We start from the raw sequence: 19,033 nt of genomic DNA, 5'->3' as shown, positions 1-19,033 counted from the left end.
CATTCTTCATAGTGGTGGACTCCTACACCAAATGGCTGGAAGTCGCACTGGTACCGTCCACTTCTACGTCCGCAGCCATCCGGGTACTACGCAGGCTGTTTGCAACCCACGGGCTCCCTGACACTCTCGTCTCAGACAACGGGACTGCATTTACGTCAGGAGAATTCCAAACCTTCACAACGCAGAACGCCATCCGCCACATCCGTTCGGCGCCATTCCACCCTGCCACCAATGGCCAAGCAGAACGCATGGTGCGGACCACCAAGGACACCCTTCGCCGTATGACACAAGGGGATTGGGAGTACCGCCTTGCCACATTCCTTCTAGCACAGCACAGCACCCCCAGCTCAACGACTGGCCGGAGCCCCGCTGAACTACTAATGGGTCGGCGCCTTGCAATCAGATTGGACCGCCTTCACCCCGATAGAGCTCAGGATGAGGCAGTGGTGGGGGAAGGCAAGAACCCCCGGACCTTCGAGGCTCAGGACCCAGTGTACGCAAAGAATTTTGGGGCAGGCCCAGCATGGGTACCCGCCACAGTCACCAGGGTCACTGGCCCCGTGTCGTATGAGGTGCTAACGGATGGGGGGCAATGCTGGCGCCGCCACTGCGACCAGATACGGCGACGATTCCCAGGAGAAAACCAGGAGGAGGAAAGGGCAGAGGAGTCCCAAGGGAACAGAGGGGCAGTGAGGCCCATAGAGCACGAGGGGCCAGCAGGAGAGGCAGAATCAGTAAATACAGAGAGGACCCGCGAGGCCGAAAGGACACCGGAACCAGAACCACGACTGAGTGAGCCGGTTGCGCCAGACCAAACAGCCCCATCACAGCCAGCATCCTTGGAACACGAGCCAGAACCTGAACCCCGGACCAGGGAACACCCCAGGCCGCAACGCACACGTAGGCCGCCGGCGTACCTCGAGGACTATGAATGCGACCTCCCGGGCAGGACTGGAACTTAGAGGGGAGGGGTGTTATGTACTGGGTTGAATAGGATCCAAACTGCAGCAGTCTGATTGGCCCTAGAACAATAGGATCCAAAAGGCAGCAGCCTGATTGGTCCTAGAACAATAGGATTCAGAATGCAGCAGTCTGATTGGTCCTAGAACAATGCAGCAGTATGATTGGTTGGCAGGAACTACCCAATCATGCTCCAGATAGAAGTGAATCCACAACCTGATTGGCTTACAGTAGAATTCCGGAATTAGCCAATCATGTGCAGCCCATTGTGTAAATAATGTATATAAAGCAGATACCTTGAGGGGACTTTCATTCATTCCTCCTCACCACTATGAGCTGAATAAAGAGCATGAAATCACTTTGCGACTCTGAGTATATTTCAGTTTACTTACAAACTCTTCAAAGGTCAGGTACATATGCTTTTCCCTGTATCAGTCAGAAAACACAGGCAGTTCAACTTGGCTTAGTTACAGTGGCAAAAGCTCCTAAATTATAGGTAGAGGAATGCAAGAAAGGCTTGTTAGAGCCATGTGGCCTGAGCTTGGAACAACTGGCTCAGAGCTCTTTACACACTGAGCTTCTCGGGTAGACAGATGGGGAACAATAGGCTTGATTACCTTCCTCCCAAGGTGAGGGGGAGTGACCTAGCTAAACATGGCAGGACAGCTTACTCTATGGCATTAACCCCTTCATGCACTGGCACGCTGGTTGTATGAGGCTGGTTATCCCACAGAAATGTGGAGAACTCATTTCAATACTGAGAAAACCTGAGTGAAGCAAAAAGCGACAGATTTACCCATTCCTAGGACAGAATTAACCTTTCAATTGGCCCATCAAAAAATATCATGAACACATTCAATACATCCAGGGTTGCTCCCCACACATAACACCAGCTTATCACAGCTTTGATTCTCTGGCATTTTCTTTCTCCCTCTCTGCCAACAGCGGCTGCCTTGCTGGGCATGCATCATGCACTCAGCTCTCCCTGAGCAGGGAGCATGAAGGGGGGGAAGGATGGAAGGGAACATGTCTCAGCACACAGCTGCTACCTACTTGATCCTTCCGCTCAGGCTTGAATGAGCGAACAAGTCCCTTCTCAACAGCACACACAAAGGGATTTGAGTGGAACAGATTAAAAAGCAGGACTCTCATAATTTGAGATCATGTTAATCAGTCAAGTGGATGCAAGCAGCAAATCAGGCCCTGTTTATCTGTTAGGTATGTAACATGCCAACAGAAACATACAACAATTATGCTTTTCCATTCAACCTCGCCAAAGAACCTTTTCCTTCCTTCATTCAATAAATATACCAAACCTTTATTAAATAAGACCAACCAATGTGCCACAGAATAGCGAGCAAACTTTTGAGATTAATTAACATGCGGTGATAAGAACAAAAGTCACATGGTTGCTTTCATACCCAGTTTGGAACCTCTATTATGTAATAACCATTATTTATCATTTCTGTGGCATTCAGCAATGCATAGAAGCAATGATCCTATTTATCCTAACCTGTTTAGCCTGTGATTAAAATTCACGCGCTTCTGGTTACTGCTTTTATAATGTATATGATCTCTTTATGATGTGTAGCATTTCCTATTGTGTTAGAGGTGACATTAATTCAGCAATACATTATATATAATGTATATAACATTGTTATCTCAAATGATTGCTATTGTCATTTGAAATCATTAGAGGTATTGATAGCCATCTAGTGTATAAATCTGTAAGATATACTTATAAGATAACTTAGATCTTGGTAAATTCTGTTCCTGGCACTGCATCCTGAAGAATAACACAGAGTGGTGGCCCAAAACCAAGCATTTTCTGCTGTTGCCCCTGTATTATGAAATGTCCTTCTCTCTGCCATGCATAAAGTAGCAACCCCCAGTTGCTTCTGATGGCTCTGTAAAGACATAATGATCACAGCTCATTGTAGAAGTAAACACAATCAAATCAGATCAGACTGCATTATTTAGCTTTATTGCTAATTCATAATAATAATAATAATAATAATAATAATACAGTGGACGCTTGGGTTGCGAACGTGATCTGTGCGGGAAGCACGTTCGCAACCCACAGCGTTTGCAACCTGCAGCGGGTTGTGATTCGGCGCTTCTGCGCAAAGCGCAATTTAGCGTTTCTGCACATGCGCAAGTGCCAAAACCTGGAAGTAACCCTTTCCAGTACTTCTGGGTTCGGCGCGGTGCACAACCTGAAATCGTGCAACTCGAAGCACCTGTAACCCGAGGTATGACTGTAATAATAATTTTATTTTTTATATGTTGCTCATCGGACAGGGTTGCCCCAGTAAAAGCTGGGAGCTTTTTCTCTCACTAATGGGCAAGCTGGAAATGCAACAAACAGCTTGGGAGCGGAGCATCTTGCTATGCACAGGCCTTCAGCACATCTCCAAGCAGGCACAGGAAGAATCTTGCATCAGGAACTCTGGGAGCTGCAGCAAGGGGGAAAGACAGTCGCAGCTGAGCCGTAAAGCTCAGAAGGTCCCAGCTCCATTCCTCAAGAGCATCTCCAAGCTAGACCTGGAAATGTCGCTTGTCTGAAACCCTGGAGAGCCCCCAGCCAGCCAGTGATTAGTTGGCATCCATCTGTCTCGGGAGACACCTTTGGGGGCGAAGTCCAATTGTTGGAAGGCTGAAGAACCTGCTGTGGCTGTAGAGACTGATAGGGGAGAGACATATTTTGTTGCAGCTGGGGCAGACGAAGGTGTCCGGTTGTGCTGCTGCAGATGCACCAGGGCATTTCTTCTCTCTGTGCTCCTCCTAGCGGTCACTCCTCTTCTGCTCACTGCTGTGGATACATGGCCTGTGTCTTCTGCAAGGAATTCCCATCAGGTAGGGTTAATGCTGCCAGCCTTCATGTCATATCTGCAGACATATCTGATGGGGCGTACCTTCCGGTTGGGCCTGCCAAGGGCACAGACACAGGTACGGGGCAAAAATCACACCTGTCCACTTTGGCTTGGAGTGGCTAGAAGCCTGCCTGCTCCCTGGACGGCTGGGTGAGGTGCTGGCTCCTCTAGGCATCTCGGTGGAGAAATCCGGTCTCTGGTGTGGACTATCACAGGAGCCCTGCGGCGTGGCGCAAAGATACTGTATCTCCTTGCCAAGAGCGCCAGGAAGCTTAGGCACGCCTCTGCACCTTGCAACACGGAGTTGGCGCACCTCTGAAACCCAAGCAAGACTCATTTGCAATCACAGAACTGTTTCACGTCCGTGGTGGAACCCTGCCTTTTTCCATTCTTTGGACATGACCAAGCCAGCGTAGAGCCAGGAACGCAAACATGCAGGAAACGTGGGCTTGGGAGAGAACATCTTTGCTGGAGACTGGAACTACACAAAGCAGCTTCCTCTGCTTTCTGAGTCGGCGGCGGCGGCAGCAGGCCCGCCTCCTCTTTCCCGGGTCTCGGCGCGCGCTTCGGCGGCCCAGGATCCCTGCGCAAAGCCCGCCCGCTTCCTCCTCCTCTCCTTTACGCACGACTTTTGCGCGCAGGAGGCGGAGCAGCGAGGACGGGGGAGGAGCCTCAGCTGCCCGCTGCCGGCTCTTCTTTCCCTCCCCTGCTCCCCCCGGGAAGCGACTTGCTCTCTGCTTCACTCTCTCTCTTTTTCTTGTTTTCTCCCCCCCTTTAATTATTATTTTCCACCCCCCTTTCCCTTCCCTCTTTCCCTCCCCTCTTCCCCTTTTCCTTTCCTAAGCAAGCAAGGCGCTTTTCTCTGCCCTGGGGGCAGCAACTGCACCAACCACAACAAAAGGGCCAGTTTTCCCCCCCCCTCTCTTTCTCTTCCTTACCTCCCCCTTCTCTCTCTTTTTCTTTTTTTGCTTTCCCTCCAAAGCGCAACGGAGAGCCCCAAGCGAAGCACCCGCCACCATGGAGGCATGAACGCCGGAGGCAGCTGCAGCCCCGCCGCCGCCTCTTCTTCCCCATCAACCATGGACCGAGCAGGAAACTAACGAAGAGCAACTAAGCAAACCATCTCTCTTTCACGCCTGGAGCTGCCACCATGGGGTTTTAATGGACCGGATGCTGGCCAATTGCAACAGGGGATTTCTACGGCTTTGCAGGGGAGGTGAGCCAAATTAATAATAAATAAAAAAAAATAAAAAAATTGGCCGTTGCAGATCAGGATGCAAGCCTCTTTGTTGATATCCGTGATAGAGTCTGAAATCCAAGCAAAACTCCTTTTGCAATCGAAGGCTGCATCCTGGCCACGTTCGCCTGTTGTATGCATTTCTCTATCTTTGCATTGACCTGTGTTTGCACCCTTGATCTGCACAAACCTCCATGCACAAACCATTTGTGCGGAGTAGGCCAGAGCAAGACTTGAGCAACTTCAGAGATACGCAACGCTGGTGTTTTGAAAGCGGTTGCTGTTTGCATTCTGCCGGATTACGCTATTATTATTTTTTCGCACTCCCCTTCCATATTTTTCGCCCCGCGTGTGCGCTTTAAGAGAGAGGTGGTGCCTAAGCCATTGCCCGTGTTGTTGTTTACATAATACATGCGGGGACCCTTCCGCGGGCGGCTTGCTGTGTAGCAAGCGCGCTCTTTTCGCGCTGCTGCAACGCCGAGCGCGTCTCCAAGAAAACCGCGCGCGCGTTTGCAACGGGGTGCAGACCGTTTTATGCGCCCGGTGCAGGACGGTTGCGGCTTGCGTGCAAGGCGCAATGTAAAGGATACGGGCGGTGAGCAGTCAAGGCTGCGGTCGGATGCAAGCTCTCTAGGGAGCCAGACCCATTGTACTCGGCTGGGGTTTGCATCTGAGTTTATACGTGGTTAGGATCCGGCGTCTGCTTTGCGCGCGCTTTGACCTTCTTTTGAATGTCTTTGGAGCAAGTTCAGTGGTGCACCATACTCCGTTTGGTTCACTGGGGGGACGGAAAACACTCAGCCGTGGCAAGGAAAGAAGGGGGGGGAGTCAGTTCTGCAGAGAACACCTAGCGGGAGGCCTTGCATTGTTTCCTGGAATTTGTGCATTTGGCTGCAAAGACCCTAAATGGTGCAAACTCGGCTGCCCCCAGCGAGTGACTGTTTTGGAAAAGTGGCTCTCTCCACCCCCGTTCCTAATCCTGGCCGTGCCTGTAGTTTCTGTTCCATGGTTAGCGCTTGTTTATGTCCAAGCGGCCCGCACAGCTCCGTCTGCTGGTTACGTCATTGTGGCTGCCAGAAGCGTTGCAGAGCCTGGGAGCCGCTGCATTTGAAAGGCAGTTCGGGTCCTGTCGAGCTCATCTGCAGCAGAGATGCCCCAGGAGCCCAGCGGGCGATGCCTGGGGTGACTGAATCCTGTTTTTTTTTTTTTTTTTGCAGAGTTAGGTTTCATCCCTCTTGTCTGGAGGGGGTGCCAATCCTTGCAAGCGAATGGTTGTATCATTAAAGGCCTAACTCCTGGGTCTGCACAAGGAATTGGAGTGGGGGGCTTGCCCTAGTCCATGGGTAGGCAAACCAAACCCCGGGGGCTGGATCCGGCCTAGTCCCCTTCTAAATCCGGTCTGGGAATCAGGGTGTTTTTACATGAGTAGAATGTGTCCTTTTATTTAAAATGCACCTCTGGGTTATTTGTGGGACCTGCCTGGTGTTTTTACATGAGTAGAATGTGTCGTTTTATTTAAAATGCATCTCTGGGTTATTTGTGGGGCATAGGAATTGGTTCTTTTTTTTCCTTTCCAAAATATAGTCTAGCCCCCCACAAGGTCTGAGGGACAGTGGACCGGCCCCCTGCTGAAAAAGTTTGCTGACCCCTGTAGTCAGTGCAACATTGCAGTAAAATACCCAGGATCTTGCCCTTGGGACAGTGCCATTGCACAAAAACTTTGCATGCCAGCTGTGGGCAGAGGGAGAGGTGTGTGGCAGGGGCTGGAGGTGGGAGTGGCCACGCTTAGCGCAGAGTTCAATCCTTGCCAACAGGGACTAGAGATCCCCTTTCGCTGGTGTCATGTTGCAACCACCCAAATGCAAGCATTAACTAAAAAAAGAAAGCCCAGCGTGCCAAGACCTGTAGCCAAAACAGATTGCCGGGTGCCAAATGATTTTTTTGTTTTGCTTTGGTTTTTTACACAGTGTAATTCTTCCTTGCCTGTAAGCTTTGCAGAGCGAAAAGCAAAAAGGGGTCCCTGCTCCAAGGACTATATAGTCTTAAATAGATGTGTCTTAGTTTGCGCCAGTGCGAGGTGTTCGTTTTGCTTATGTAACAGTTCTGCCACACGTGTAAACGAAGCACAGAATGTGCTTCTGGGCATTTCCTTAAAACTTTCTGGGTATCCGTTTCCAACTTTTAAAAAGTTAGGTTTCTGGCAGAAGTCCTTGCCCTGTAACTAGGAAAGCCAAAATAAATTGGGCATAATGGTAACCATTGCTGAAAATATTGTGCAGATCCAAAGAAGAAGAATGGTATTTCTCAGAGGTTGAGTACCACTTTGTGTATAGAAAATCCCTGTTTCAGTCTCGGTTGCCTCTAGGTAGGGCTACAAAGGATGCTTTGCTGCATATTGAACATGATTGGCCATTGGTCTGGCGTTGTATAAATCAACTTGTTATGTTCCTTGAACCAGGCATGTTGGCTCCACTTGCATCGTTGACTCAAAGCATTCATCTTTCTTTGGCAAAGGATGTTAAACCTTTTCCTTCGCTTGGAGCAAAAAAAAACCTGGCTTGGGGTTAGCTTTCATGAGTGACAAATGGAAATGTTTTCAATAAAAACCCTGCTTTGCTGATGATTCATGTATTTCAATAAAAACACTCCAGAGATCCTAAAATACGACCTACACCAACTGCAAAACTTCCCAAGTGATCTGTGCTGCTCATATTGCAATCCATACTCCATCCCTGTAAGATAGATCGGTATTTTTGCCCTACTCCTGCAGATTTCGTGGGGCTGAAACAGATTTTGGCTTTTCTCCTTAACATGGACAGAGGAAGCTGCATTATACCGTGTCAGACCGTTGGTCCATTTGCCTCAGTATTGTCTACACTGACTAACAGCAGCTCTCCAATGTTTCAGGCCAGATTCCCAAATTTACCTCCCAATGAATTAAGAGGATCATATCCTGTAGACGTGCACAGGATGGCAGTCATCTGCTCTAGCATTCCAGCTCCTTTTCTTTCTTTTTAAAATAATTTTTTATTTGATTTTCAAAAATATAAACATACCGCAAAACCAATTCCGAATCCAAATGCTGAGATTACTCTGAATCTCCTGACTGCCCCCCCATCCCTTCCATGGGTCCTATTAATCCTATTTTCAACTGCATATCACTACTTCTCCCCCCAAAATTCTAACCTTTCTAAGTTATCCATACATTACAAATGTGTTTAAAATCCCGCTAAAGTTTCAATCTGCTTGCAGTAATCTTGTACAGTGGTACCTCGGGTTACATACGCTTCAGGTTACATACGCTTCAGGTTACAGACTCCGCTAACCCAGAAATAGTACCTCGGGTTAAGAACTTTGCTTCAGGATGAGAACAGAAATCGTGCTCCGGCGGCATGGCGGCAGCGAGAGGCCCCATTAGCTAAAGTGGTGCTTCAGGTTAGGAACAGTTTCAGGTTAAGAACGGACCTCCGGAACGAATTAAGTACAGTGGTACTTAACCCGAGGTACCACTGTATATACATTATAAACTTTTCCCATTCTTTTTTTAAAGGTCTTGTCTTCTTGGTTCCTGAGCTTCCCAAATAATTTTGCCATTTCGGCATAGTCCATCAACTTGATTTGCCATTCTTCTCTGGTCGGGGTTGTCTCTTCTTTCCATCTCTGGGTTAGTAACCATTTGTGCAGCTGTTGTCATGCACAAGTTTTTTAACAAAAGTTATTTTAAACATTCCCACCCCCCACCCCATTTCATTATATATCAGAGCATTCCAGCTCTTTATAATACAGTGGAACCTCGGTTTAGAGGGACGCGGGTGGCACTGTGGGTTAAACCACAGAGCCTAGGACTTGCTGATCAGAAGGTCGGTGGTTCGAATCCCTGTGACGGGGTGAGCTCCCGTTGCTCGGTCCCTGCTCCTGCCAACCTAGCAGTTCGAAAGCATGTCAAAGTGCAAGTAGATAAATAGGTACTGCTCCGGCGGGACAGCTTAGTCATGCTGGCCACATGACCCGGAAGCTGTATGCCGGCTCCCTCGGCCAATAAAGCGAGATGAGCTCTGCAACCCCAGAGTCTGTCATGACTGGAACTAATGGTCAGGGGTCCCTTTACCTTTACCTCACTTTAAGAACAGTCCTGTTTAAGAACGATTTGGTTTACAAACTCCGCAAAACCGGAAATAGTGCCCCGGTTTGTGACTTTTACCATGTTCTAAGAACGGAATCCGAATGGTGGAAGGGCGCCGGTGGCGCAAGCCCTCATTAAGGAAAGCACTCCTCGGTTTAAGAACGGTTTCGGTTTAAGAATGGACTTCCGGAACGTAAACCAAGGTACCATTGTAAATAGATGCAGTTTGCAAAGTCTACGTCCAGTGATTTCTGAATGTGCAACCTGTGAACTGTGGTATGTCACAACTGCCTGCAATCTGTGGAGTAGGGACCTCTTTTAACAACCTCATTCAACCTTACTGGTGTAATAGAAGGCTTTCTTTGAAGTTCTTTCATCTCCCCCCAATCCCTTTCTGTAGTGATGCCTTTGTTGTTTGAGAGTTTGGGATTTTTAGGATATAGCTGATTGCAGCAGTTCCCCCTCTCCCCCTATAATCTCCCTGCGGGCGCTAGGATTTTGTGTGTGCATATTTTTGCAATGTGAGCCTGGCTCAAACGTAACTCAGAGAATTAATTGCTGTCTTGAGGGATTCTCTTTCAGATCTTGGTAACAATATTTTTTTTCTTCTGTGGAGAAAAAGGTCTGCAGGGATGCAGTAGTGCACCTTGGAACAACCACACAATCTCTGAGCCACCAAGTCAGGTGTCCTGGAAAAAAACCTGTATTTTTGTCTCTTTGCCAGAAGGTCTAGAACAGGAGTCAGCAAACTTTTTCAGCAGGGGGCCGGTCCACTGTCCCTTGGACCTTGTGGGGGGCCGGACTATATTTTGAAGAAGAAGAAGAAAAAAAAAGAATGAATTCCTATGCCCCACAAATAACTCAGAGATGCGTTTTAAATAAAAGCACACATTCTACTCGTGTAAAAACACCAGGCAGGCCCCACAAATAAGCCAGAGATACATTTTAAATAAAAGGACACATTCTACTCATGTAAAAACACACTGATTCACAGACCCTCCACGGGCTGGATTGAGAAGGCGTTTGGGCCAGATCCAGCCCCGGGCCTTAGTTTGCCTACGCATGGTCTAGAAAAATAGCTAATGTTCTTAGACACTAGTGCTAAATTTCTGGGAGTCCGGGTTCAGAGGGTTGCATTCAGATGAGGGGTTTATTGCATTAGTTTTGCTGGTTATATTGGTAGTACAACTGTCACGGTTTCTAAGGTGGGTTTTACGCTGTAGTACCACAGAGCCTAGGGCTTGCCGATCAGAAGGTCGGCAGTTCGAATCCCCGCGACGGGGTGAGTTCCCGTTGCTCGGTCCCTGCTCCTGCCAACCTAGCAGTTCGAAGCATGTCAAAGTGTAAGTAGATAAATAGGTACCGCTCCAGCGGGAAGGTAAACGGCGTTTCCGTGCGCTGCTGTGGTTCGCCAGAAGCGGCTTAGTCATGCTGGCCACATGATCCAGAAGCTGTACGCCGGCTCCTTCGGCAAATAAAGCGAGATGAGCGCTGCAACCCCAGAGTCAGTCATGACTGGACCTAATGGTCAGGGGTCCCTTTACCTTTACCTCTTGCCTTATGGAAGTATGGCAATAACTTTATGACAACAAGACCTGTTTGACGGAGGGGAGCTCTCCTTCCTTGGAGGTTTTTAAGCAGAGGTTGGATTTCCATCTGTCATGGATGCTTTAGCTGAGATTCCTGCATTGCAGGGGCTTGGAATATATGATTCTTGGGGTCCCATCAAACTCTACAGCTCTATGGTTTTATGTGCCTTTGTCCACCTATCTCAGGTGTGTTTCCCCTGGTGATGTTCTGGAGTTCTGCCCATCTCTCCCCTGCTCTGCCCCACATCATCGACCGGTGGGGAAATGATGTGTGTAACTTTAAAGTAAATATTATAGTGTTGCTGGGGAGAGAAATCTTGCTTCGAGTGAGGCAGGCTGCTGTGTGCCCCGCATCACCTCTGGTTGTGGTGCAGTTGAGGCCCTGCGTTTTAGCGAAACGTCCCAAATCTCCTCTGGCAATATATAAACAGGAGCAGCAAAATAATCTGCACTTTGTTGGATGAAAGCAATTGCTCCTTTGATGTTTGCATCTGAACGTATTTTGCCTCCGGAGCTTTCAGGGGGAAAACCAAAACCTAAGGTGTGTTGTATTTGGGCCCTTTCCAGACGATGGCATTTTGTATGTCAAAACAAAACAAAACGTATAGCCAGTATGGAGTTCTGGGTGGCTGAGGAGGGATCCAGAACACTCCCACCGAAAAATATTATTTGTTTTCTGGGGGCGGGGGGAATATCTCCTCGTCTCCCACCACCATATGTACTGCTTTCATTGCTGTCTTTTACATAGGGATGTATGAATTGTGATTCTGCAAGGCCCCATCCGCACTACAAATTTAACGCCCAATGATACCACTTTAAACAGTCATTGCTTCCCCCAAGGAATCCTGGGAACTGTAGTTTGTTAAGAGTGCTAAGAACTGTTGGGAGACTCGTATTCTTCCTTACTGAGCTGCATTTCCCTAGAGGTCCCTGGGAAGTGGAATAATAATAATAATAATAATAATAATAATAATAATAATTTGCTTTTTGTACACCACCCATCTGACTGGTTTGCCCCAGCCACATGGTCAGCTTTTAATATAATATACAGAGAAACAACAACAACAGCAGCAACAACAACAGAATTGTTAAACCCTCTGGGAATTGTAGCTCTGTGAGGAGGGCAGGAGTCTCGGCGCCCTTAGCAAACTACAGTTCCCAGGAATCTGGGGGAACTCATGGCAGTTAATAATGTTGTAAACGTGTCGTGCAGAAGGCGCCCAAGTTTGATGGCAGCATTTGGGGGAGGACTTGCCACAAGGCACAATACGGTGATGTTGGAAACAGCTGGGCCTGTTCATTTCTTTAGGCTTTGTGGATAGATAGATAATCCTGATAGATTATTCCCACACTAATGAGAACGATGGGAACGCAGTTCGAATTGTCTGCTTCAAGCACCAAAGCATATTCACTTGGCCCTGCGGGCATCTGTTGCCTACTTAGTATTGTTGCGCGTGAACTGGGTCTTCATATGTGCTGCTTGGATTTTTAATTTTTTTTTAGCTTGTGGATTTTTGTTGTTGTGTCAGGGTTTTCCCCTGCCTGCAGGTGTTCTGTGGCGTCTCATAAATGTGAACAATGCTTGGAATAATCAATTGGTCCCCCAGGGAGACAAATTGGTCTGGCCTTAAGTTGTGTTGCAAAAAGGTGTGTATGGTTTGGAGGGGGAACCACACCACAAGAGTTCTCTTCAGCTCCTTGCCTTGCGCAGATTGTAACCCAAATTAGGCAGTGCAGAATCTCTTTCCTTTGCTGAAATCTTACCATGAGTTGAGTCTCAGTCTGCATGCACATTGCACATTTAAAGTCCACGCAGCCTCCCAAAGAATCCTGGAAACTTTAGTTTACTCTTCTCACAGAGCTACAATTCCCAGCACCCTTCACAAACTACAATTCCCAATTACAGATAGGTAGCCGTGTTGGTCTGCCATAGTCAAAACAAAAAAATTCCTTCCAGTAGCACCTTAAAGACCAACTAAGTCAGTTCTTGGTATGAGCTTTCGTGTGCATGCACACGAAAGCTCATACCAAGAACTGACTTAGTTGGTCTTTAAGGTGCTACTGGAAGGTACAATTCCCAAGGAAGTCATGTGGATTACATTTATGATGTTTATTTAGCCTCTCTCCGGGCCTCCTGTTTCCAATTCCAAAGCTGTTGAAATCACGTTATTTTCTCCTTGTTTGAACTTTGGAGTGGAGGAGTCTGTTCGCTTAATGGTTAACCTGCCCTGTCTTGTCTCAGCCAGTTCCTTGCGTGCTTATAGTCAATTGCTTAATATGGGATGGAACCTAGAGGATTTTAATTGAATAATATTAGGGTTAATACAAAGTGTGTGCACACTTCTTCTTTTTTCAAAACACAAAACAAAAACCAACCCTCAAAAACCTGAATATTCACTCAGGGAGAGCAAATCAATGTTGGACAGCACCTCTACAAAATTCCCAAACCTGTGCCGGCCTCTAATTTGAGACGGCAAAGGGTTAAGCACCCTCCCTCCAGCAGATTCTCCCTTGCAAAGGAATCCCTTCATCTGAGTCAGTTGACATGCATTTGCAATTGTTGGGGTTTTTTTTTTCTGGAGACTCTTCTGTTTGTTTGTTTCCCTCCCCACATGTGTCCTGCAATAAATCTGGAGTATTATAAAGCCCAACCAACAGGATAACAAAATACTCCAGGGGCATTTGGCTGCAGGACGTGCGGGCTTGCACTCTTCTTGTCAAGTCCCGGCTGTAAATCTGGCAACAAAACGTCCTGAAAACCACCAGAAGGTCAGCCTCGCTGCCTTTTTCCCAGCAGGCAGGACTGGAAGCGGGACGGACTGGTCTATTGTAGGGGAGGGTTGGGAATGGGCCATTTTGCCTCCGGGGTGTGTGTGGCTAATGGGTGGGAGTACAGAATTACCTGGTGGTGTTCAGAGTGCAGAATTAACCCGTTTGCCTTGTGGTCAGGGCAGGCAGGTCATCCGCCCCAGCAACCTTCTTTCCCAACATGCGCTTGTACTAGTCGTTGGGGTTGCCTGGCTGGTTCAGAAGACCTCTTGCAAAGACTGCCCACGGGGCCAGCGTCTTCACTGAGCTGTCCACTACGACCCCAAGGTCTCGGCTGCTTACTGGTCAGTCGCCGCCATTTCAAACCCCAGGAGCGTGCCTCACATCACACTTGTTTTACATTGAATTCCATTTGCCATTTTACAGTGGTACCTCGGGTTAAGAACTTAATTCATTCTGGAGGTCTGTTCTTAACCTGAAACTGTTCTTAATCTGAAGCACCACTTTAGCTAATGCTGCCACTGTGCGATTTCTGTTCTCATCCTGAAGCAAAGTTCTTAACCCGATGCACTATTTCTGGGTTAGCGGAGTTTGTAACCTGAAGCATCTATAACCTGAAGCGTCTATAACCCGAGGTACCACTGTACTCAGTTTTGGAGAGGCCCTCTTTAGAGCGCTAGGGCAGGCAGTCTCCTTATGTTTTAAACGACCCTCATCAGTTTAGTACAGTGGTATCTTGGTGTATGAACTTAATCCGTTCTGGAAGTCTGTTCTTAAACCAAAGCGTTCTTAAACCAAGGTGTGCTTTCTCATAGCAGCGGAGGACTCAATTTACAAATGGAATACACTTAACAGGAAGCGGAACATGTTCTTATTCCAAGGCAAAGTTCACAAACCAAAACACCTACTTCTTCTGGGCTTGCAGCGTTCTTAAGCCAAGTTGTTCATAAACTAAGCTGTTCTTAAACCAAGGTATTGGCACTGCTCACCCCTAACTCTAGTACAGTGTTAGAAACTCAGACATATAATCTAGGTGCCAAATGGCTCCTTGAACCAAAGTTACAGTTACTGAAGCAGAATGTCTAGTTGACGTTTTCTGGCAAGACGGCTCCAAAGTCTTATTTTTCAGATGATGGACTGACTGTGACTGATTGTCAGTTAAATTCAGAGGACAACCTTGAGCTAGGTTAAGAGCGTTGAGAACTTTAGAGATGAAAAGTCACTTGATCTAGGGACAATTGGCATATATACTGCTGTTCCTATTCCTACCACTTTTTCTTAATGTTGACACAGACGAGGAAGGAGCAGGACTTTTTCAGCTCAAGGGTATAGAGGTATATAAAATTAGGCATGGAGAAAGCAGATTGAGAGAAGTGTTCACCTCCCAATCTCTCATAATACTGGGAACCTAGGATCATCAAATGAATCTGGATTTTTTCCGGACAGACAAAAGCAAACACTTTTGCACACAGCTCATGAAAACTGCTACGACAAGTTATAGTGACGGCCGTAAACTTTGACAGCTTTAAAAGAAAGCTCAATAAATTCATGGAGGACGAGACAATTGATGGCTCCTAGCTATGATGTTATACCTCCAGGTTCAGTACACAGTGTGCCCAGTGCTATTTTTTCTAGAAAAGGAGATGTTTGGAGCTCATCATGAATTTATCTCTTCTTCTCTTAGAACGGCAATGGCACCCACTTGACAGGTGCTGGAGCTGAGCTCTGGTGAGCTCTGGCTGAAAGAAGCCCTGTGTTTGCCTTTGAATGACCATTGCTAGAAGCCACATATGGGCTTTTTGGTGGTGGCACCCTTGCAAACAGAATGCTGGTTTAAACAGGCCTTTAGTTTGATCCTTCTTACGTTCTTCTCTCATACCTGGCATTTATATAATGGGTTTTTTTTTGTCCTGTTTCAGTTTCTTAACCATCCTTGGAGGAACCTAATAAGGCAATTCGGCAGTCTTTATCCTCCGTATTGGAGATGCGAGGCTAAGGCAATGGTGGCAAGCAGTTTGCCTTACTGAATTGGTGACTGATGTGGGATTTCAACCAAGGGCTTCCCAGCTGACGTTCGACGCTCTTCGTCAGCTCATTGGCTTGGGTCCCTGGACAGAAGGAAGAAATCTCCTTGGCAATTAACTCTGAACGTTTCCAGTGAGGGGAGCGGAGTTCATCTTTCAAAGTGCTGAGCAGCCTTTAGTTGCTCTGCATGGAAGCCTGAGTTCATTTACAAAACCCTAGAACTGCAGTGTTGAAAGGGCCACAAGTGTCATCTTGTCTAAACCCCTTTTGTCCAATGTGGGGTTCGAACCCATGAACCTGAGATTAAGAATTTCATGCCCCAACGACTGAGCTAATAGGAAACTGCCTTTATTATTATTATTATTATTATTATTATTATTATTTATACCCCGCCCATCTGGCTGAGTTTCCCCAGCCACTCTGGGCGGCTCCCAATCAAGTGTTAAAAACAGTACGGCGTTAAATACTAAAAACTTCCCTAAACAGGGCTGCCTTCAGATGTCTTTTAAAGATAGGATAGCTGCTTATTTCCTTCACATCTGGTGGGAGGGCGTTCCACAGGGTGGGCGCCACTACTGAGAAGGCCCTCTGTCCGGTTCCCTGTAACCTCACTTCTCGCAATGAGGGAACCGCCCTCATTGCCCTCAGCTCTGGGGAAAACCATGGGGCTGTCCGGGCTCCATGCAATCGGAGAGGGCGCTTCGGAGCCAGTCAATAGCCCTGGTTAACTCCGCATTCCAGAGGGCCACCAGGGAATCAGCTGAAAGGCCATCAACTTGGGATAAAACATCCCCTACCACTCTCTGGAAGCCAACTGGATTCATTAAGTAGCGGGGGCGGACCATCCGAATCGGTCCCACCTCCCTGCAGAGGGGAAGGGTCGCGGAGAAGTCCAATTGCACCAGGAAGTGATCTTTATACCATTGGTCCATCTAGCTCAATATTGTCTACACATATTGGCAGCGGGTCTCCAGTTTCTCAGATAGGAATCTCCCAATTTTACCCGGAGGTGCTGGCTGGGACGTCCTGCATAAAAAGCAAAATCTACCACTGAGCTAAGATGTGTGGCTAGATGTTGCCCTTGGAACTCTGGTGGTGCCCAATCCTCTGGTTGGAGGCTAGAGAGCAGTGTTAGAAATTAGCCAGGCGCCAGGTGCGTTTTGCAATTGGCACAGGTTCCGATTGTGACCAGTGGATGCCAGGTGGGCGACTGACATCTCCCATCTGGCTGGCCTCTCCGGCTTTCTTAAGCAGGTAAGCAGAAAAGCTTGTTTATTGCGTTTTTCTCTGAGGAGGACATGGTTCACACACCCCTCCTCAGTTAATCCCGACAACGACCCTGCAAGGTAGGCTAAGAGGCTGTGACTGACTCCAAGGTCACAGTGTGCTTTGTGCCTGATTTGAACCCTGATCTCCCAGGTCTTAGTCCAGGCCCCAACCACTACACCACACTGGCTTCCTGCTGCTATTTGTTTTATTCTGGATTGTTTTATTTGATGTTTTAATGCATAGTAAACCTCTTTGGGATCCTCCCCCTTAAAATATAAAGCGTCATAGAAACGAAATGAATAATAGTAGAAATACCGTATTTTTCGCCCTATAGGATGCACTTTTCCCCCTCCAAAAATGAAGGGGAAATGTGTGTGCATCCTATGGGGTGAATGCAGGCTTTCGCACCGACCCCTCTCTGGGTCCCGTTCTGGGGGCTGGCGCCTGTGGGGGGGGGAATAATTTTTTCCCTCCCCCCCCCCAAATCCAGGTGCGTCCTATGGGCCGGTGCGTCCTATAGGGCGAAAAATACGGTAATACATTTCACTGCAAAAAAAGAGGCCCCTAGACATTCTGTCGGGGCGACCATAACCCAGGTTTAAGGTGCCATTGGGCGATGAGCTATATCTGAGTTTCTAACTTCTAGACAGTGATGTGTGAGTGCATGTAGAAAGCAGCCTACTGCACAAAGGTAAAATTTGCATCGCTTGCTCCGCCCAGTTTTGCTTCTGGCCCCGCCCACCACTGGCATGTGGCCCCAGAAAGATTGCCTAGAAGGGGATGTGGCCCTCGGGCTACAAATGGGTCCCCAGTCCTTTCACAGATGCTCTGAACGTGGTCCTTTCATGACACCTCCCCGGCTGGGGAGGTTTTTAAATCTGGGAAGTTGACACCCAAATATCAGCTGCAATGAATAGCATGGTAAGAGTTGGGTAGGTCTGGTGGTGTGATGCAAATGAGCCCAGGAGTTGTGAAGTATTGCCAGAACATTTCAGAGGTGTTCTTGAGAGCCAGGCCAGAGGATGAGTCATCGTGAACAAATGGCAAGAGCTTACGTTTTACGTGCCAATCTCAATAATTGCTTCCTATTTCATGAACCTCGATGGCATGCCATTAGAACGCTGGCTGAATTTTTCAGCTTGCAAGAGGTAAAATAGCTCTTTTTTTCTTCCAAGTGCAAATAATGCGTCTCATCCTCCATAATATAAAAAAATAGGGGAAATGTATATGTCTGCTATAGGTCATCATTTTCTTCTGCACAACCAGGGCTTCAAAATTACTTATTTATTGTATTGCTGAATGGCTGCAGTCGTACACACGTGTACCTGGGAGTGAGTCCCACTGAATTCAGCGGGACTTACTTCTGAGTAGACCCATCTAGGCTTGCGGTGCTAGAGCACAGACTTCGGCATGCTTACTTAGATGTAAGCTCTGCTGTGCTCAATGGGGCTTACTCCTTGGTAAGCGTGCATAAGTTTGCAACTTACATTGCTTATATCCTAACCATCTTTAGCCAACAGAGCGAATGGCGAGAGCAAAGGTGAGATACAGATTTAATGGGTGGGGCATTCATACTTTACTGCTCAATTTCCTCTATCTTGAATCATCGTTTTTAAGATGGAGACACGTACCAAAGCAGACATTGTCGCGTAATTCCAATTAGCTTCATCTATGTATGAGCATTTTTATACCGCTTTATATTTTAAAATATCCAAAGCGGCTTACAACGACCCAGAGCTGTTGGGGATTGAACCTGGGACGTTTTGCTTGCAGAACAAATGCTTTGTCACTGGACTGCGGTTGCCCACTCTCGAAGAGAAGGCTGTGTGCCCGCTTTTGACTGGCTATGTGGAACAGGAGCCTTGCAGCCGCTTAGGATCACAAGCAAATGAAAATAAGTTCCCCCTCTGCCACAAACCCTCCTTTTGCATGCATGCCTTTTGAACTGCTAGATATAATTCCTGTTTTGTTTTTAAAATTTTACTTTTTTAAGCATGCATCTGATCAAAAACTGTCTCCATGCGTGTGTATATATTCTTTATATATATATATTCTATATATCTCTGGAAATTAGTTGCAGTCCTCAGGCAGGTTGGCATGTCACCAGGGCAACCCTTGGCTCCACAGAGCCTGTGCTTTGCATTGACTTGAAAATGTCCCTTTTTAAGTACTTGCATATAGATGGGGG

General features: G+C 47.4%; 1 protein-coding gene across 2 annotated transcripts in view; it reads left to right on the top strand.

Moving 5' to 3' along the window:
* The first annotated feature begins 4,553 nt into the window (after positions 1-4,553).
* The window catches only part of CCNI (cyclin I), a 57,574-nt gene continuing 43,094 nt past the window's right edge, over positions 4,554-19,033 (top strand). For both annotated transcript variants that reach the window (XM_079991036.1, XM_079991034.1), the window contains exon 1: positions 4,554-5,049. The gene's annotated coding sequence lies outside the window, so the exon portion shown is untranslated. The remainder of the gene's footprint in view (positions 5,050-19,033) is intronic.

Source organism: Podarcis cretensis (assembly GCF_951804945.1).
Source record: "Podarcis cretensis genome assembly, chromosome: 9".
Taxonomy (NCBI): domain Eukaryota; kingdom Metazoa; phylum Chordata; class Lepidosauria; order Squamata; family Lacertidae; genus Podarcis; species Podarcis cretensis.
This window is presented reverse-complemented; position numbering and strand designations above follow the sequence as displayed.